The sequence below is a fragment of the Xiphophorus hellerii genome, chromosome 9 (assembly GCF_003331165.1).
Source record: "Xiphophorus hellerii strain 12219 chromosome 9, Xiphophorus_hellerii-4.1, whole genome shotgun sequence".
Lineage (NCBI taxonomy): Eukaryota > Metazoa > Chordata > Actinopteri > Cyprinodontiformes > Poeciliidae > Xiphophorus > Xiphophorus hellerii.
Genome location: NC_045680.1, coordinates 21,264,466 through 21,285,997, shown reverse-complemented (window position 1 = coordinate 21,285,997; position 21,532 = coordinate 21,264,466). Strand labels below are relative to the sequence as shown.

The 21,532-nt window shown below is 39.4% G+C and overlaps 1 protein-coding gene across 4 annotated transcripts in view; it reads right to left on the bottom strand.

Moving 5' to 3' along the window:
• The window catches only part of dab1a (DAB adaptor protein 1a), a 256,990-nt gene that overhangs the window by 197,651 nt on the left and 37,807 nt on the right, over nucleotides 1-21,532 (bottom strand). For 2 of the 4 annotated variants that reach the window (XM_032572408.1, XM_032572409.1), the window contains exon 2: nucleotides 7,978-8,051. The exons of the other annotated variants lie outside the window; for them this stretch is intronic. The gene's annotated coding sequence lies outside the window, so the exon portion shown is untranslated. The remainder of the gene's footprint in view (nucleotides 1-7,977; nucleotides 8,052-21,532) is intronic. 4 annotated transcript variants of the gene reach the window in all.

Sequence of the window (21,532 nt, the reverse complement as noted above, 5' to 3'; positions counted from 1 at the left end):
AAAAAAAATAAATATATTATAGATCTCCTGCTGTTTGAAGTCTATTATTTCACAAAGGCTTATTTGCCTTCTTTTGTATTGCTTAGTTGTATAGAAATGTTATGCTTATTAGTGACTGGCCTGCTTAGCTGGCGTGCATTGATTGAAGTATAAAGAGAAAAGAGTAATGCTTTCCACTGAGGAGCTCTGATTGAATACAGTGCATGGTTATTGACTATGGAGGAACTGCACACACTCATGCACACACACATACATTTATATACCTATAAAACAGGTACTCCACTACTTATAGAATCACCTGAAACTGTCATACATCATTACTAACTAACAGACCGATCAATACTCAATTAACATGCTCCAAATGTGGCCCATGGAGCAGATACATCACACTCACAACAACACATCCACCTTTGACAGCCCATTCCATCTGAACTAGGAGGACTGGCCCACTGTAACTCAACAACTGAAAGACTGTGTGGAGGTCTAGCATTCCTCAGTGGAGAGCACAAGCAAAATAACACATCTCCGCTTTGTGAGAGCTTGACGGGTGTTACGGGCTAATTATTCCCCCAGCTCCTTCCTGTAGTGTCACGGCTATAGCTTCCCCCTCTCAAACAGCTGCTCTGCTAATTACCTCTGGTGGTGCGTACCCTGGTCTCTCCCGCTCGCTCTGTCTGTCTCAATTATGGGCTCTCTTTCTCCTGCTCTCCCCCTCCGTACTGCCACAGCTAAGTCAGGGACGCTCCCAGCTGATACAAAAGACAATCTATTTTTTTCCACCCCAAAGAGAAGTTGTATTTTCCCATCAGAATCCAGCAGGAAAAGCAAAGGATGGGTCCAGCTGGACAGTGCGAAATAGAGGCATCAATCAAATGCATTGGACAGATATATACAGTACGCAAGGGTGTCCAAAATCGGTCCTCGAGGGCCGGCATCCTGCATGTTTTAGTTTTCTCCCTGGGTTAACGTACCTGGATCAAATGATGGCTCGTTAGAAGGCCTAAGAAGAACATTGACCTGCTGAAAAGGTTGTTGGTACCACCAGGGAGAGAACTAAAACGTGCAGGATGCCGGCCCTCGAGGACCAACTTTGGACACCCCTGCGAGTAGCGGAACAATTCTAAACTTTTTTTAATAAAATTTATTTTAAGAGCATCTTCAAATGTTCAGTGTCTTGCAAAAAGTATTTAAAACTCCTTGAACTTTTCTGTCACATTACTACCAGAAACGTCAATCTATTTAATTTGCCTTTTATGTGTTAATTTTCAGATGCTCTGCGGACAATCTGAACCAAAAGATAATATACAAAGAAGAATTGGGGTTGGCCATCTGTTGCTGTGGAAATTTGTTGGAGACTTGCTGTTGTAATTGCAGCAAATGGTGGTTCTCCAAATTAGCAGGGGTTCCGATTACATTTGCATACAGCACTTAAAGGATTTTTATTTGTTTATAAAATCAAACCATGGCTCATTTTCCTTAAACTACACTTTGCATTACTTTGTTTTGGAATAATTTTAGACTGAAATAAACACTGCATTTAGATTTTATTTGGGGGGGTGGGAGGGTTGCATTATGTGTTTGCCATCAAACAATGTACAGGATTGTATTGCACATCAGACGTGCTCACTAAGACACATCAACTTTCTACATACACAAGAGAGTGAGCAGAAATGTGTGCATGTTAATCAACTCCTCTTTCAGCTCTGAAGCATTTTGATGGAGTCAGCACATTTAGAGGTGGAAGAAGAACAGAGGTTACAAAAGGATGCATTTCTCGGTTTTTCTCGGAGATGGGTGGAGGCTGAGAGATTATTACACGGGACGAGGCCTGTAATGCTGCAACGCAAAAATGATAATGAAATGTACAGGGGAGAGGATTACACTATCCATACCCTCCCATTGGTCTAATCCGGGCTCCATATTTACATAACACACCTGAGCACTGGAGGAATCCCACCAGAGCAGCCCTGATATGGATACAATGAGCACTAGGTGCAGACTGTTTACACTAACAAAAGAAGGGGAATTGAGAATTACTGGTAGGGGATTTGCAGCAGCTCCTTTATAGCTAAAATAATGCTGAATCAGAGCACGCAGTTTGTGCTGCGATGTCGCAGAGCTTCTGAGTTAGGAGCACTAAAATAGTTTTAAGGCCTGCATAATAACCATGAATTCTTTCTGAAGCACCTACTGGCTATAAGAAGATTATGTTGTTTGGAATAAGAGAGGTATCTACAACACAGGAGAAAGTCATAAGGGATCTTCGCAACACATTCCTCATCTACATTATTGGAATTGTTACCACAAAGAAGAGAACAGGGTGTTTTAAATCTGCAATAAAAAGGGGCCTAAACAGCCATGGGGAGTCACTGAGCATCACAAGATTAGTAATGCACAATGTCATATTCTTTCTATGTATTGATAATGCTCTAATGTGAAGAAAAATACTGATCCATCCAAACCAAGACCTGTTTGGTGAATTGGGAGCTACATAATGTTTACTATACAATGAAATGCACCGTTTAGACAAGCAGAAAGAAAGTTGTGCGTCTCTGATTAAAAGACTGATAAAAATAGATTGAATAAAGGCATCTCAGTGTCTCTGAGATACCAGAAACTTACGTTCACCAACTCACAAGTATGTTGAGACCTTAAGACGGGCCTTTGGGTTTGTGGTGGTTGTATACCCGGAGACCAACCTCAAGCATTCTAGCTCTCAATGCTGCAGGACAGACAGGGTAAAACTCCATCACAGCTGACAGTGATCCAGCAACAGCATCCACACAATTCACCTCTCCCCATTACCTTCATTCCATCCCCCATCTATCCATTTATCTATCTATCCATCCATCCATCTTTACCTCATCTCCGGCCTGTCAAAGCAGCAGAGTCGTATGTCAGCCCAGTACGTGTGTGCATCCCTGCTCCTGAGTGTGCATTAGTCTATGTGCATGTGTGCCAGGGGAGTGGTTGTATGTCATGGACATCTTCTGCCCACAGAATCATGTTATTGATTGGATGCATGTTGCACTGCACTGTAGGCATCAGAGACTGATCGTATGCTGCACAGCATCTGTTCTAGGGCTGAAAAGGTGATAAGAAGTAGAAGAAAGGGGAGGAGGGAAAAGGTGCATGTACGATTGGAAGCCCTTTCAGACCTTTTCTGAGAGGGTAGAGAAGGTCAGTGCACCCAAACCTCTTAATCCTAAGAAATCTTCACTTTTCTTTTCTCTTTACTATACTTTGCAAAAGTAGTCATATCCATTGAACTTCATTACATTTTATCCTCTGCAACCACAAACTTTTAATTTACTTTCATTTTAAGCTACATTCCAACAGACTAGTGTATAATAGAAAAGTAAAAAACCAGTTTTAAAAAGCAAAAAATCTTTTCAGATTTTTTGCTTTTTTCTGCAAGGCACTGTTGATATAGTTATTAACCAGGCGATTATTTTTTAACATAGCCTTAGTGGACAGTGAACGAAAACCGTTTTTAAGATCAGTCATTGCTTATAATGTTTTTAAACAAAAACTACAGGTGACTAATTACATCAGATGCTATTGTCAGTGTTTCAATCCATGAACCTAAAACCATCGTTTAAGCTCAGTTTCCTTCCTCTTAGTTGAAAAAATATGCAAGTATTTTTCTTGGAGAAATCCGAAGTCTAACAAAAAGGAATAGTTAGATGTTAAGTGGTAATGAAAAGTGTTAGCGTGAGAGTAAAAATGGAAGAGGCATGGTGCACTCAGACGAAGGCTGATAGGCTTGAAGGTGAACCAATCAATTATTCTCCACAGTCAATAATTCAGAGTAGACCAGGGGCCTTCTGTGTATGTGGACCAATGCAGTAATGCACACATGCACACCCCCACATGCACACCCCCACACCAAGCAGCCAGCCCAGTGCCCTGATTTGATTTAAGATGACCAGTCAATGTGGATTCAAGGCTTCAGAGGCCCAAGACTTTAAATTATTGCTCAGCTTAAAGACTGGGGACGAGCTGTATTTTCTCCCTTCATGGCAAAACCCTCTGTTCTTTCTGTCTTACCTTACTTCTTTCATCTTGCTCTTTGTTTCTTCTCTCCTAAATCTCAGGCTAGCAGAGAAGGAATATGGGCCCCTGTTGTCTCACACATTCACGTTTTAACAACATGTTTTCTGAAGAGCTGGGATATTTTTGTCTTCCAGGTTTGCTCTGCGATGGTTTGCCTTTTCTGCTCCCTCCGTATACGTCGTATACACACACCACATACAGAACGATACATGCACACTCACATGGACACCAGCACACTATCCATTTCTCTGTAATTGAAAAGATGCCCTGGCTGTTTGCCACACTGCTAAAGTGGATCAGATGGCAGAATATCCCTGAGGTAGTACATCTCCAACAGGGAGAATTAAAGAGAAAAACCTCTCCCTCTCTCACTCTGCCCCTCTGCCTTTGCCTCTTACAGTGCTTGTATTTCACTGTCTCCCCCTCATACACACCCATACTGACACAGAGTCAAACGCAGTGAATAAGGCTGACTGCGCCATTCGTAATGTCCCAGCTCCCTCCTTTCTTTGTTCCAGTCCTCTATTACAATATGAATGGGCCTGTTCAAGTAGAATTGGACCATTTGTCTTGTGTGAATTTCTTCCTTCGCGACACAAGGACTAGAAAATGATTCCTCAGCTCTTCCATACAGTCTGAGGTCCCAGAGATGAAAGCAGACAGCAGAAAAGACTCAGAAAACCTATAGCGCATCCGTTTTCTGCGTACACTTGGCAAACAGCAAATATTCAATGATGAGTCAACACAGAAGCAATCAAACTCTTTCATCAACATTTTCTCACTCCTTGTATATCTAGTTGGCGAGTACTTTTTTCTTGTTTGGTAAAAAAAAAAAAACACTGCGACTGGACACTGACCCAAGAAACACGGCAAAGGTAAGAGATTGGTAGGTAGCGAGAACCACAATGTGCAGAACCACATCTGAGAGAAAAGCATCTTATCATGTGAAGAGATAAATCCTAGGATTAATACGGTGAGTTTGAAGGTAAATGTGACAAATGCTCATGATTACTGTAATAAAAGAGGACGAGGAATGAAGGCAGATTATTGCTCCAATATCTGCTTCCACATCAAACAATGGACCTGATCACCATAACCATCACTGAGAAGCCATTTACATCAGTCAAGAAAACAGTCTTTATGACTTCACCTAATGCAGTATTTACTAGTTTATGGAAAAAAATGCTTAGCCTAGAGTTCTGGCAGGGGATTGCTTGTATTGTGTATATATATTTATATGTAGAATAATTAATGTCAAAACAATGAGATGGCCACAATATATCTTGATGACCATCTGTAGTGTGCATGGGTCACTTGATGCAACAAGCATTTTCAATAAAGTTTGACTCATTTCACTCAAGATAGTCTGTAAGTCACATTTTTCTCTACTAAAATGTGACTCTCCTGAAACATTCATGAATCAGAAACATGAAGTCATGAACAGTACCATCACTGCTGGAAATCCACTTCATCTTTCCTTTTGAAGGGACAGTGTGAATAACCCAGACGGTACTTTATGAGTTGGCGTGTGTGCGTGTGAGCGTGGATGAAAACACAGCTCCGTGTGGCAGGAGTGCAGCCGTCTAACCTGCCCTTCCCTCCAGTCCTGTCCTCCCAGCTGCCACAGTGGAGCTGCCTGCCTTTTAATTACCAGCTGCACGATAAAGAGAGCGAGCGGGTCATGCGTGACACTTCACTGTGCCTCATAAACTTTGAACTGATATTGTCACTGAATGCAAACCAAGGCAAGGTGTGATTTCGGGGGAGGCGGGGATGGGGCAGAGGACTGAGGCTGTATATGTGTGTGCGGTAAATCAGAGAAAAGCGTGGCTCCCTGTGTGCAGCAGATTGCCTCAGCTCACACCACTGCCTCTGCAAATTAATACCATTGATTTTCCTTTGCCCAGTGTCCAACAGACACACACGCATTCATACACACAATTACGAGCAAACACACACAGGAACACACCCCAGTTGGTCAGAAGGTAGGCTGAGGATAATGGATCTTTGGATCGCTGTACTGCAGGACACCTTCCTTCTCTTTTAACACACACACACACACACACACTAAGCAAACAGATAAAAGCATACGAATGAAATGGATGAAAAAGAACATATCAGTTCTGACACCTCCCTGAACAAGGGCTGCCAAAGATTGTGAATCACACGCTCACATCTTCAAAAATGCATTTTAAATAGTTGAGGTTCGCAAGTTGAATCAAGCTCGACACAAATGGATTGTCAAAATGATTTGAATGCAATTAAATCTCCAAAGGGACTACAAACAGTTTGCATTTTTATATGAAGAGAAAACGCTAAAAGGAGAAGCAAAGAGGATCTGACACTGAATGACATTCAAACAGGTTAGAGAGATCCCGTATAATGAGATGGAGGATGAGAGAAGAGAAGCTGGCAGGGAGCTTTTAACTAAAACCAAAAGCTGACTGTAGGTAGGCAGTAGGACATTATCATTAATAATCAACACACATCAGCTAATTGTATGCCTCCAAATTACATCTCTGTAGCCAACATTCCTCTTTTAGAGAAAACTATACAACTTCATTCTGAAACAAATGAGAACCATCTGCATATCAACGTGTGAATGTTTATGTTTATGAGTGCAGATCTGTGAATGTGATGAAGTGCTTCAAGTAGCTGGTTTGACAAGAAGGCACTATTAAGTTCAGGCCATTTACCATTTATTTGACCACAGTATGCTATAATTAAAATTGGTTATGAAGGTAACAAATTTGGACAGTTTTTGTGCCTTAGAGATAACTGAGGGCAAGGAATAAGTAGCCAGCATGAAAATATATTGAGGTTCACTGAATTTATGTGTCTGATTTCCCATCAAACTCCTTCTGAGGTTTCAACAAATGATGCTCCTTCACCTCCAACTTTTGCTGTGCACTCCTACAATTTCCATCTTGCTTAGAAGAAGGACTATATTGGCTGCTTTTTAATATTTCCTGCAGCATTAAGCACTTGAAGTGGGAACTACAGGAGTGGCACCTATATTTTTTAAAATGGTTAAACTCTTAAAGCTACACTTGCCATACCATAAAGATGCAGACAGTCTGACTATTCAAACAACCAATACCAGCTTGCTATACTCCTAGCATTACTTAGAATCAAGCAGAATACCAAAAAAACACATTCTACCCAATGACTATAGAGAAATCACAGACAAAATATGTCATTAATACATGATTGTATTGAAGTCTGTGATGCACAAGGTAAAATAATTTGGACAAAATCTGAAATTGAGTTCTAAAAGAAACTTCAGTTGAATAATGATGAGCTTGAAGAATTTTGACAGCATTAAACTTCATAATTCAGTCACATTTTTAAAGACAGCATTTTGAAATAAAGCCCAAGTTTATCTCATTCTGGGCTTAAAGGAAGCGTCAGTGAGAGTCAGCTTCTGTCTCCTGTGATGTCAGATGATAAAAATGGCTGCTCTGCAAAGGCCACATGGCTATGCACAAAGCACAAAAAAAGGCACAAAAAAAAACAAGCCCGCTAGCGATCCATGAGCTATTTTATGGAGGTGGAGTAAACTCTCAGCAGAGTTTATCAACCAGTTTCCCATCACTGGTGCAAGGTCAACCATTCCCAGTGACAGTCCAGGCCATGAGGGGATGTGTATCTGTGTATGTGTGCAAGAGTTTAAAGCTGTGCAGGCCTCAAAAACCTTGGAAAGCAGAACAGAGCATCAGAGCTGCAACAACAAGGCAGCCTGTTGAACACGGAAAGCTACAGTTGCTGCGTGTGGTGCAAGTGCACACATAAATTCAAATACCGGCAAACACACTACAGCATAAATACCCACATCTGCCATCTCTAATGATGATTTATGCCTGGCCCTGAAGGCAGGCATGCACAACTGTAGCAGTCACAAACACACACAGATCCACTTACAGATGCACTCTCAGGTAAATACGCCAGGATAGTTCTGTCTTTCCTTCTCCGTCTCTCTCGCTTTCATGCACCTCCTAAAGAAGAAAAAAATTACAAGATGGATTTGTTGTAGCAGCAGCTCGCGCTTGGTGATGTGCAGTGGAAAAAACTGCATATTAAAAATGGAATGAGGGAGAAAAAGAAAACCTAAAGCAGCGAAGGAAGAGAGATAGTCATCTCCCCGTTGACTACCACGGTCTGTGCTCATTTACCATGTGCTATCTCCAATAGTCGTGTAGCTGTCCAATCTCTTTCTAGATATTTCCTTGGAGAAAAACTGCTCATTTTGCTCTCCTCTTAACGCACACTGCGCTAAGTCACGGTCTTATTGAAAACACATTTCTCACCGTACAGTAGATGCTCTCTGCAATCTGTGAATGTGTTTGTTTTTGTCTGTAGTGAGTACAGATGCCCACAGAAATGCTGCTCTGCAAATGAAAATGAATGGGGAAAACATCAAGTTTGAATCAAAAAGAAAATGGTCATGCATGTGTACATTTTAGAGTAAAACATAGGATCACTGCAGAAGCTCTTAAAACGAGAGTAGCTTTCAGGCATCTCAATTATGTTGGCTGGCTCACAAAATCAAAAAGGCAGGAACTCATTGCCAAAATGTCAGGAGACATTTGTCATATTCATCTTTAGAAACCTGCAAGGTATGAAAAGCTTTGTAAATATAAGCACCGAGTAGAAAACCAATTTGTTACAATAAACAAAGCTATGGAGTGTGATGTTTTTATAAAAGATTTTCTAAGGATTTTCCAAAGCACCTCATTTTTGTGGTAACAATATTTGCATTCAGCGTTTAAAAGAAACAAGAATATTTCCTTTTTTAACAACTCATTTAAATCTCAACAGTGGTATTTAAAAAAGGAGTAGAGAGACAACTCCACCCTTTCTTCCATGAAACATGCATCCTTTAAGATGCGCTTCCAGACTAAAACATGAATCCTTGAAAACAGCTTACACTACGCAGTCATGCAATCACAGCACCACACATCAAACCAGTCTTTATTTGGCATAAATTTGGACGAAATCTTTTAGTATCATTTTTGGTACCAAATGGTTTCCCCATTTGTAATTCCACTATTGTATTTAGACAATGAGAGTCTGATTGTGAGACACAGAGTAACCTGGCTCATGTTAGTCAATGCAGCACTGCAAACACTCAAATAATAATATAGCAAGCCAGTCGGGTCAGGTTGGAAGACCTCTCCAATGATTTTAAATCTCTCATATTTCATCTATTTTTCATTCTTTTCTTCATTAGTATTTCTTTTAAATTTTTGATGAGTAATGTTTTAAAAAAGAATCCTCTTCCTTCAGTATTGTGGTTTAAAGTATGTCATCGGGACTTAAAACTTAGTTCACCTCACCATTCAAAAAAAAATGTAAAACTACATTTACCAGTAACAACTTGAAGTCGTAATTTTCTTTATGAACTGATCAGTCTCTCGCATCACTTTGCAGTAATTTTGTGCCACTCTTCACAATGTTTGACCACAATGAGGTATTAGCCAAATAATAGATAAAAGGGAGAAAAAATGAAGTTAGTGCAGTAGATTTTCATGAAACATTTTTATTTTAGATCACCGGTGTCAAACTCCGGTCCTGGAGGGCCACTGCCCTGCAACCTTTAGATGTGCCTCTGCTGCACCACACCTGAATAGAATAATTAGGTCATTAAGGCTCTGGAGAACTGATCTACACAAGAAGGAGGTAATTAAGCCATTTCATTCCAGTGTTTTGTACCTGTGGCACATCTAAAAACTGCAGGACAGCGGCCCATGAGGACTGGAGTTTGACACCCCTGTTTTAGATGGAACAATCTGTTTCCATCTGTAAGAGAACTACGGCTATGGAGGATATTTGTTTTCCAGCAAGATGACGAGCCGAAGCATCGAGCTAAAGCTACGCAGAAATGGTTTGAAGACAAGGTGGTGTTCTGAAGTGGTCCAATCAAAGCCCAGATCTCAATCCAATAGATAATTTGTAGCTGGGCTTGAAAAGGGCTGATCACAGATGATCCCCACATAACCTGTCAGAGCTGGAACAGTTTTACAAGGAAAAATTAACATTTTCTAAATCAAGCCTGATTTAGAGCTATTCACATAGACTCCATGTTGGGGTTGCAACCAAAGGTATCTAGTAAATACTGACTTGAACAGGGTGAATATCTATGGAGTCGCTTATGTTGTTTTATATTTTTGTCATTTTGTAGAAATCAGTTTTCACTTAATTTTGATTATGACTGATTTTTAAAGTATTAAAATAGGTTAAACTTTAAAGGACGTTAAATGTTGTCCTTTTGAGAATAATCTAACTGTACAAAACTCTTTGTGACTATTATTACTGATGTCTGTACCCTCGTCAAATTGTATTAACACACAGTTGTTAAAACCCCTGCTTCTGTGCTGATGATCACAGCTACAGATCACTTCATCAAATGTATTATTTGTACCATCTTAAATCTTAAACAGCAGATTTTCCACCATGAATGAATCAGACATTATTAACATTTACCGTATTAAAACTACTGCTGTATCTTCTTAATTGTTTAAGATTATTTGAAGCCCTTCTGTAGACATTCTTAGAGTAGACTAAATGACAAAATACTTAAGGTTGAATAGGAAATGAGATTCATTTATGGTGGCTTGGTGCCAGTGTAAGATTTCAAAATTATATCTTACTCATTATGGGGCATAAAGATACAGATGTTAAACTCTGAATATGTTCTTTCTTTCAGAGACTACCGTGTCAGTAGGGAAATGAGAAAAACTCACTGAAACTGCACCATCTGTAGCCTTAGACTTGGTGTCAAGAGGGTTATTAAATGTAGGCAATTAAGCCCATTTCAAACTATGTGAATGCATTTACAAATTAGGTGTTGTTGCCATTTAAATGTCACCCCTTTCACCAGCACTGTGAGCAAATGTACAATTCAGTTTGCAGCTACTCACTACATGTGAAAAAAAGTGAGCTCCTTATTCAAATTCATAGCAGGTGTCCTCTGAATAACAATATAGTCAACAGGCAGCTTTGGGTTCATTTTAGAGTAAAACCAACTAGAAATAAAATCGTTAAATGAACCTTTTCCTCAGAATGAGCCATTTCTAGCTTCTGACAGCATGAATCCTTTCTTCATTAAGTCTATGTTTTACCTCGCCTGTTTCTACAGAGACCCATTGTGAAAAAAAAACAATCACTGGTTATTTCTTACTTTTTTCCAGCCAGTCATTGTGCTTAAAATGAGATATCTGGCTTGCCATCATGTGTCACATAATCCTAGATAACAGTCCTTTTAAATTTAACATCATCAAGAATTTGTGGTGGATTGTGTGTTTATACAAAGAACTTACAGTGTTGTTTTAGGCCTTATGAATTGTGCATTGGGTGATAACTGAGTGTATCAATGAGGAAATATAACCTTGTTTTCTGCCTGACCATGTTGTGACACCAAAGCACATAAAACAAAACACAATCCCATCACCTGAACACATTTCTCAGTTAATGGAAACACTGACATGAATACTGTCCATGAGAAACAACTGGTGGTCTAAGCCACCGTTAAGCACTGAGAAAGTACAAATCCCAAATATTCATATTGAACAATGGCGAAATTTTACACAGGCATTCTGTATCTTCAATGCATGACGTTTCTAAGTGAGTTCCCAACTACCTGATACAACAAGCTAACTAAGCTCAAGAAAAATTAGTTTGAAATTTTAACATGGTCAAGGGTTCGATTCCTAAATTACATAGTGACTAACTTATTTTGTTTTATTAATAACATGAATAAGTTTGCCTATTGCAATGAACATTATCAAGGACCAAATCAATAAACTCAAATAAATTGGCAAATTGTTTTTATATAGTAAGAAAAAACTTACTTTTATAAGTAAGAAAAAACTAAGTTAAAACTAAGTTGGTATTAGGAAGCTTCACATCAGTTTCTGGAGTTTAATTCAAGTTTTGTAGTTTTCGAACCATTTTTCAACCCATTGTCAATCTATTCATCCAGCCATTTTCCCTTTTTCCGTTCACCCACCAATTTTTCCATTCATTCTGCCATTTGCTCATCATCTTGAACAACGTTATTAAATGTAATGTGAACGAACGTCTTGAAAAGTTGTGCATTCTCACTGCAGTCAGAATTCACATAAATAAACCAAGCACTGACCAACATTCCTCAGCAGTTATTGATCTAAAACAGCAAAACCACAGATGCAGAGCCGAAGTGCTCAACAGACAAGATGCAATTTTAGTTCTTAAAGTAGCTTCACTTGAATCTGGGGATACGGGAATAAAGGCTCGGTTAACAACAAGTAAGCTAACCTTTTGCAATACGACTATTGCTCCTTTAAATAATTCATTCAATTTCTATTTTAACTTTGTCCCATTTACAGTCACAGGGGAGCTATCCCAACAATCAACAAGTAAGAGACGGGGAAAAGCCCATGCAGCTTAACAGTCCACTTCAGGGCAAACATAAACACATTCAAGACGAGCAGTGATGGATATGTCCGTTTGGTTTATGTCTTTTCTTTCAGACGGTGCTATACCTTACTACAACTCCAAACATGGTGTATCCATAAAACTGCAGTTTTACCACAGCAAAGGATAGTCTCTGTATTTACGTCTCTCTGCATTTTTAATGATTCTATGCAGGAATGTGATATTCATTTTGAGAGTTGTGGCTCTTTGGATCTTCCTCAATGGTTCTTACGAACAAACTAATGCTTTTAAATATAGATGTAACCAACAGAATGACACCAAAAGTACCATCAGTATCAGTAATTGGGGATGTACTCTTTTTTTCCTTTTACACATTTTTTTTTCCACAATCAAAAGTTAGCTTTTAATTTAAAAGCTACAAATTTAAAACAGAATGGTAGTTCTGTTTAAAAATTATTATAATTTGTCCTTTTTCAAAAGGTCATGTAACATTTGCAGCACTAAGTTTTATTTAGCTCTACTAAAGGCACAAATGGCTCTTTAGATCATACAGATATATGTCCCTGTGTCCCCTATGTTAAACTTTTGTAAAGCTGCAAGCTGTGCAGGTTATGTTTTATTTGGCATTCAGCAGAAGCACTGATGTTTTAATGACATCAGTCACAAAACATGCCTATTTTTCATGTTTCACCTTATGAAACTTCTCCCCTCAAGAGCCATTTGTTTCAATTCATAATATCTGACAGGGATTCTTGAAACAGATAATACATGACCTCTGAGTTACTGCCAGATGTTTACATCCATCCTACCATTGTTTACTTACACTTATCATTGTGATTTTAAATGTCACATTCAATTTTGAGCTTTTAATTGTGCATTAAATTTTTTTCCAGGATGCAGTGATTGTGCAACATACAATTATACATATAAAAAAACAATTGTGTACACAAGTTTAAATTAATTGTGAATTTTCTGAAATTGCTGGAAAACCTAGTTATGTTCACGTTCCAGCTACCAAGCTGTTGATTTGAGAACAAGTTGAGAAATTTGGAGCAATCTTCTGTCTCTATGATTCTGTCCACTTTATTCAATGTACCAGTACCACTGGCTGCCCCACAGCATAGTGCTGCCGCTACTTTGTTTGACAGGGGCTACAATTATCTGAGGTTTGAATGAATCTCTTCAACCCTTCTAAAGCATTCATATCATCATCGTGGCCAAATAGCTCAATCATTGAGAAGTCAAGTCTCAAGTAAATGCATCCAAATCCAAGTCCTGAAGTTTAGATTTGAACAAGCAATTATTTAATTAGTCTTAAGCAAGTAATTTTAACAAATCTGTGATGTATTCAGAGCAAAAAGATTAATTAGTTTCCCAAAACAACCAACAAGCAGAACTAAACTTCAAAAATGTTAGAAAAGCAGAGCTCATGTTGCTTGTAAAGTAATTGAGAAGAATTAGAATAAAAATCAGTTTTTGAAATATTTCATGATTTGCGTTATATAATTACAAAATATTTAGAAACTTGTATAAAAGAAAACTTTCGGATCACGTTGATTTTATGACATAATTTTGGGGACGCTGTCTGCCAGCATGGAAGCACTGATGCATGCAACATAGTCGAAGGAATAATGAAAATACCGATAATCTTACTATGTAACTTTACATTTGAAAACACTAAAGTGCTAACCATATGATTTAATAGTTAATCTACCATCTTTGAGTAAGAAAATGCAACTTCTTTTGTGTGTGTGGGGGGGCGGGGGGGTGTGTTTGTCATCTATAAAGGAAGATACGCTTCAACAAAAGAGGCCATTATGCCACAAGACATTTCAAATAACCAGAGTTATTTGAGACATAAAAGTACAAATAAAAAATAACTGTCAATATAACCTTTCAGTATAGCAATGCTCTTTTACGGTAAAATCAAACAGTATGGTGAATAAATGTGTTTTTTGTCCCTGTTTTCACTTTTTAGAACAATCTAGATTACAATCTTTTTTTTACAGAGACACCACAGTGTCAGCAGATCCTTTCCCACCCTGTTCAGTTCACTCTGTGTCCTTCCTACTCATTTCCATCTGTTCTCCTCTCCTTTCATTATCTCTCCTCTGCTGTCCTCTTGTCTCCTCTCTTGGTCTCCTCTGAGCTGAGCAGTTGTCCTTGCAGCCCCCTCAATCAACCACACACAGCTAGAGTTGGAGGCGGTCCAAGCCCATTCCCTTGAGCCCTAGATGGGTGACTTCCAACAGTGCTCCCCAGGCTTTCCTCCAGGCCTGTGGGTCTGCGAGCTGGCAGCTCTGGGAGGCTATTGTCAGAGAAAGATTAACCACACATGACAGCTATTCTACAACACACACTCGCACATATCCTGACACATGCAGAAGCACATATTCCCTCAACATAACAGCTTTTGTTTAACAGCAATGAAGATGTGAAATGGCAGACTACAGTCTAACACTATTCTTGTAGATTCTCCTACTAATATTGTACAAAGTGGGCAAATATCAAGAGTGTGTATGCAAGCAGGGGTGCTCACTTGGGCTGTGTGCTGGGTAAGTAATCCTGCTGAGGATATTGATTTTCTATGGAGGGGAGTACACAAGCAGATCTTTATCGGGCTCAGATGTAAGCACACTGTAAGGAAATGGAGTCGTCTGGATGTTATTCCCTAATCTGCTGTATGGGAGCTGCAGATTATATCCATGTCCAAGATCCGGCCGATGCTAATCTGCTGCATGTACTGTGTGTGTTTTTGTCCGTCTCTCACATTCAGATACATACTTTTGTAAAACACAATGATCTCATCACGCAAATGTGCACAAAAGAAAAAGATTCCTCTAGCAGCACTCTTTAGTGTGGAAGTTATTGCTGCTCAATGGAGTTAAAGTTGGAACTTTGTGGTGGCCAGTCAACGTGTGAAAATGACGGCTCATGCTCTCTAAAACACACTTTCACAATTTGAGCCAGATAAACTTCATCCTATCTGCAAATATTGATGCTGAAGTTGGACCTGACCAGATCCAGATCATAGCGCTCCACCACAGGCTTAACAGGAGACACTAGGCATGATGGGTGCAACAGTTCACCTTCTGCTCTTCTGAACCCGATCCACTCGGGAAGAGGGGGAGTCTGGACTCATCAAAACAACATGACCATCTTCAATTGCTTCTGAGTACAATCCTTATGCTGCCTTGCAAATTGAAGCCTTTTTCTCTGGTTAGCCACATTGATTAGTGGCTTTATTTGGGCTACACAGATAATCACTTTCAGTTCCTGGGGTTCCTTTTTGCATTTTGTGTGTGGACATGCTCTTACATTCACTAACTATCGTAGTCAGGAGTTCCAGTGCTTCTACCTATTTAATTGCACAGAACATTTCTGTAGAACAATTTTTGCAATTTCCTTAGATTTTTTCTCTGCCTGATGCATGCCGATTATTTATCCGTTCTTAAACAGACCAACATCTCGTGACAGGGTATTTGAAGTAAAGAGAAGCTTCTTATTTCATCAGTCGGAGGTAAATAACTTGTGATCAGCTGAAAGACAATTACCCATGCAGCAATTAACTAATAGGAAGCTCATACCCGTTTGCTAAGTGAAATCCAGGTGGTGTCATTTTTGGTGGGCCAGGCAGTGAAGATGCTTTAACTTCTAAGGAGGAGCGATTACTGACATGGTTCACAGGTGAGTTAATTAAGAAAATACTCAACTACTGCGAGGGGAGGAGGACTATGACGAGGGAAACAGAATACAAAATGAACACGGAGATCTAGGGAATTCACAAAAACCAGAAAAATAACACAATCCAACAAAAGGCTCAATCACAAAGGAAGCCTGGAGTAAAGGCATGATGAAAAACAGAAACAAAACAGGTCTGGACGAACAGTCCTTTGCAATTAAGAATTGTCATTTATCTAATTTGCAATTCAACAAAAGCAAACATAAAAATGCCAACTTGAAGGAAGACATCTTCAAAATAAAACAGAAACTACCATCTACAAATCTAAATGTAAGAAATTCCTAAAGAGCAGAACACAGCCCAATGATATAAAACTGAGGAATAAACTAAATTTAGTATGTTATATTTGGAAAATAATCAACATATAAAATCAAAGTACTAATGGTCACAACAGTGTTTCGCTTTGGAAGGACTCCTTTTTCACACACACACACACACACACACACACACACAGTGTGACATCACCTCTGCTTTTATTATAAACAAAATAATAACTTAAGGCAGGAAGGCAGCAGCAAATACATATAAACACATACAATGGTAATCTCAAAAAAATAAACCCAGCAGTCCGGCATGTCGGCAGGAGAGAGACCAATGCAAACTGCTGTGTCCCACATACATTCTCGACACACTGCCTGCCTTCTTCAACGCTCATATAGCCATCCCCTCCCCACTGCACTCCCTCTTCTCTGCCGTCTCCACACCCCACTTCACCCGTCTACCTCCCACCACCCCACAACAGAATCCCAGCAGCAGCTCACAGGAGAGGTGGCACACTTTGAGGATAAATTTAGAAATGAGGAGCAATCCCAAGGCCGGCACAGAAAGGAGAAAAGTGGAGACAACACACATTTATGTCTGAACACACACCGATATCTCAACATGCTGTCAGCGCATGCGGAGCTGTGTTATGTGCAATATAAACATTCACGGGAGTCCAGGTTTTACTGAGAACACAGGTTAGATGTTGAGAAGTTAAGGGGAAGGCGAGGAGGAGAGCAATATATAGCATTGTCATCCTCGGCTGTGATGTGAATCGCAATGCCAGAGCTGGATGGACCCCTGAAGAGGTGGAGACACAAAGTGACTTTGAGGCTTCAGAAGGACACTTTGTTCCTTAAGTTCTTGGGTAAAAACTCATCTCGGGGAGATTCGTTCTTACAAACACACACAGAGTCACACGCTCCAACAAATCTGCTTCAGTGTGCAATAGCCTCTCTGCTTCACTGCTCAACCCTGAACAACCGCTTTCCTCCCTTATAACACCCCTGCTGCCCTCCATCTCTCTCCTCCCCTTTCTTATCCAATTTTATTATTACTATCTCACCTCTCTTTTCAACCGTTGCCCCCTTCCACCATTGAGCTACCCTCCAGTCCTGAGGGATCTAATCGACTATCCAACCATTTATCACCACTGCATACATTTTACTAAAGGTACTCAGAGGGAAATAAAAACTCTTGGCTTTGGTAAATTTAAAGTTCTTGGCTAAGTAATTGGGAGCTGCCCAAAAAGAAGTTAGTACAGTTTAATGATTATTTATAACTTTTCAGTAAGGTGAATAAAACCACACACACACACACACACCCCCACACGCCCACCCACACGCACACACACACACACACTCACTAAAAGAAGCAGAATACAGTCTTATATCAGACATAAACAAACCATCTGCTGTGATGTCTCTAAAGATTAGATGTCTTTAACTTGATGCATTTGGATGCATGGGGTGAAATCTAATTAATGTTGCTGCCGGGCTCTGAAAATAGTTTGCTTTAGGACGTGTATATGATGAGTTTTGCTTTTTTTCTTCTGCAGTTTTTCCTTGTTATTGAAATAATTTATCATTATCGTCTTATTTTTTTGTTAAGCTAGGAACGCCTGCTCCCTCCACCAGACTGATGGTGAATCACAGTCGCTGCTGAATGAGGATGTTTCCCTCACAGTGGGATGTAAATGTAAAATATCTTCTTGTTTTTTTCTTGTCTGTTTTAGGAAAAAAGTTAAAAGGTTTATTTGTAGTTTAAGATTTATTTAAAAGCGTTTTCAATCACTATGACACCAACAACAAATTATTACATGTTAGGATTTCTCAGCCATGCTTTCAATTTTAAAAGAGGCATGTCATTTTATTTTCTATTATTTGGCTGATGTTCTCATGCCTCAAACAACTGCAGTGAGATCGTGAAGCCAGAAAAACGGAAACAGTCAAATTTGAAAATATGTCTTTACCTCCAGACTTTAGAAGTCTACCTCTACTCTATATGAGAGCGAAATACGCGTCTGCAGTGCTACTTCACCATCCTGTGGTCTTCAGAATCATGCACACTTAAGAGCTGATCAAATCACAGAGGGAAAAGTGGGCCATGGTTATACAGCATCAATGATTATGTTATGTTTCCACCATCCATGCTTAAACGCCAACACAAAACTCCAGAGATTCAAAGTCATGTTATGCTATTGTGTTTAAAAGTTACATTTAGGTGTAGAGTTGGTTTGTGTAATGTTAGCATAAGAAAGATGAGTTTTTTAATTTTATTTTTTGTTAGTCTTGCAAAGAAATATGTTTTTTAATGGAAACCATACCGGGCTGCACAGTGGCGCAGTTGGTAGCACTGTTGCCTTGCAGCAAGATGGTCCTGGGTTCGATTCCTGGCCGGGGTCTTTGCATGTTCTCCCTGTGCATGGTGGGTTCTCTCCGGGTTCTCCGGCTTCCTCCCACAGTCCAAAAACATGACTGTCAGGTTAATTGGTCTCTCTAAATTCTCCCTAGGTGTGTGTGTGTGAATGGTTGTTTGTCCTGTATGTCTTTGTGTTGCCCTGCGACAGACTGGCGACCTGTCCAGGGTGTACCCCGCCTCTCGACTGGAACGTAGCTGGAGATAGGCACCAGCAACCCTCCCGACCCCGTTAGGGACAAAGGGTGAACAGTAAATGGATGGATGGATGGAAACCATACCATTGTTGTTGCATGTCTTTTACAGTTGCCGACTTGTTTCCTAAGGGTGGCCCTGGTGTGAGCTCATTTCAGCGTTCTCATCAATCTGACTAGTTTTCTTGTCCAGAGCCTGAAGTTGCCACCTCTGTGTTTCACTGTAAGGATGATGAATTTAGGTTTAGGGTTGGGGTGGTTGTCTACCTCCAAACATATGGTGGACAACCTAATCTTTGTAGATGGAGATGTACGATACATTTTCAAATGGTAGACTCAGTTCTCTCTAAGACATTCAAAACTGAAGTATAGTTTTATAATGTAATCCTGCTGCTTTAAACTTTATAAATTACTTTATGCCTGACATATTATTGGTTTTCTGTTTGTTCACAAGTGTCTCTGAGGCCTTCACAAAACATTTGTACTTACACAAAGGTGGACTCTATTTACAACTTAAGGGAAATGTCAAAAATATATATTTAAGCTTTTGGGTCTGACCAAGTAAATCAAAGTTTAAAGAATTATATATATATAAGCAGTGTAGATAAAAAAAATTAAACAAGTGTAAAAAAATTGTGTGCAAGAAGGAGAGTGCTGCAAAAAAGGAGAGCAAGGGAAGAAGGATTAGTTACTCTTGCCTTTTGACAGATTTGCTGTAGGAATAAACACAACTGGGAATAGTAGAGATCAATAATCTCACTGCCACAAACACAAACACACACACACACACACACGCTCAAAGAGGCTGGTGTGGATCAATACACCTGGTGGAACAGCATTCCGGTGAACAACATTAATGAACACACATCTGTATACAGCAAATATCTCATGGAACAAATCACTATATGCCACATAACCTCACACATCCAGCAGACATGTTATGAGCATCCCAGCAGTTCCACTAACATGGAAGTAAAATGATGAGTAGATTTCAGACTTTTGTTACCTAAAAAACTTGAAAAGTGTCATACTCTTAACTTTAAAGTCCCTAAAGGCAATTCAATACGACTAATTACCGTAAAGTAGGTAACATTTACAAAAAAAGTTTTTTTTACATATTTGTTCAGTCACAATTTTGTGATCAGTGATATCAGTAACACATTACTTAGTAACGTTTTGCTTTAATCCGAACCCTTTTTTCAGTAATGAGTAATATAATGCTTTATTATTTCTAGTGCTGCATGGAAGGCAGTTTTCTGGCCGGTCACCGATTATCGATCTTTTAAAAACCTTAACCTGTCAAATCTGATTTTGGTCGATTTTTTTTGTCTGATATGTTGCTCAATATAGCAAGAAGTTGTTGAGTTGGCAACAGTGGGGTAACTACTGTTAAATGTAAACGTGCAGACATGACTTGGTGGGCCGGACTGTCAGTCAAACCTTTCTTACCAAAGAACAAAAGAGGATAGTGGTTGATTCTTAGACCTTTGCCAAGCTAGATAAGATCGGCGGATAAGATCAACTTGATATGTAAAAATCGGCCGATCAATGATCTCCCAGAATTAAGAAAATTGGCACAGATAAATCGACCGGCCAATAAATCGGTCCACCCCTAATTATTTCCAATCGTGTACTCAGATAAAGTAATCAAAGTTAGTGCCTTACCATTTTCTCATTTTACTTAGTAAAAATATATATTGTTGCTGCCCTTCTCTGCCTCCTCCCTGTGGTCCTCCTGCCATATGCAGAAATGCACCACTGGGTCAGAAAAGACGAATTGAGGCTTGCATTTCTGAGCAACATGCAAGGAAGGGGCAATATGACAGGAAGTTCTGGAGAGTGGGAGGCTGAGTAAATATCAGCTCCTTTCAAACAGCATCTACAAAATTACATTTTACTGCACAGATGGGGGAAGGACAACCTGACCCACTCTACATATCTGTGTCACTCCACAATCAAGAATGAGGCATGTAAGGGCCAACTTGGAAAGCAGTGAAGAAAGTAAAATCAATATGGGAGCTAAATTAGAAAAAGAAATATGTCCCTTTTCCAAACAAGAGAAAAAAAGAGAAAAAAGTCAGACTCTAAAAGCACCTAAATGTTAATTGTGTAAGGTGATGTACCTTACCCAAAAAGGATTTATATTAACACAGAAACTCTGAAGAGAAATCTGATTAATCTCTTGATCTTCACTTTCAATTAAAATTCCATTTCACCACATGTAAGCCTATTTTCTACCTTTCGTAATCTAAAGACACACACACAGAGTGATATGTGGCTGTACCTTAGGAAAGTATTAATCTTAATCTTGTAAATAGAGCTGCATCTCTTCTACCTGTCTGTGCTGTGGGTTCTCTGACCTGGTCTTATCTGCAAAGTTTTCACTAAAAAGGAATCTAATTTTGGATCCTCTAATTTCACTAAGAGTGGGATGTGAATAATAATA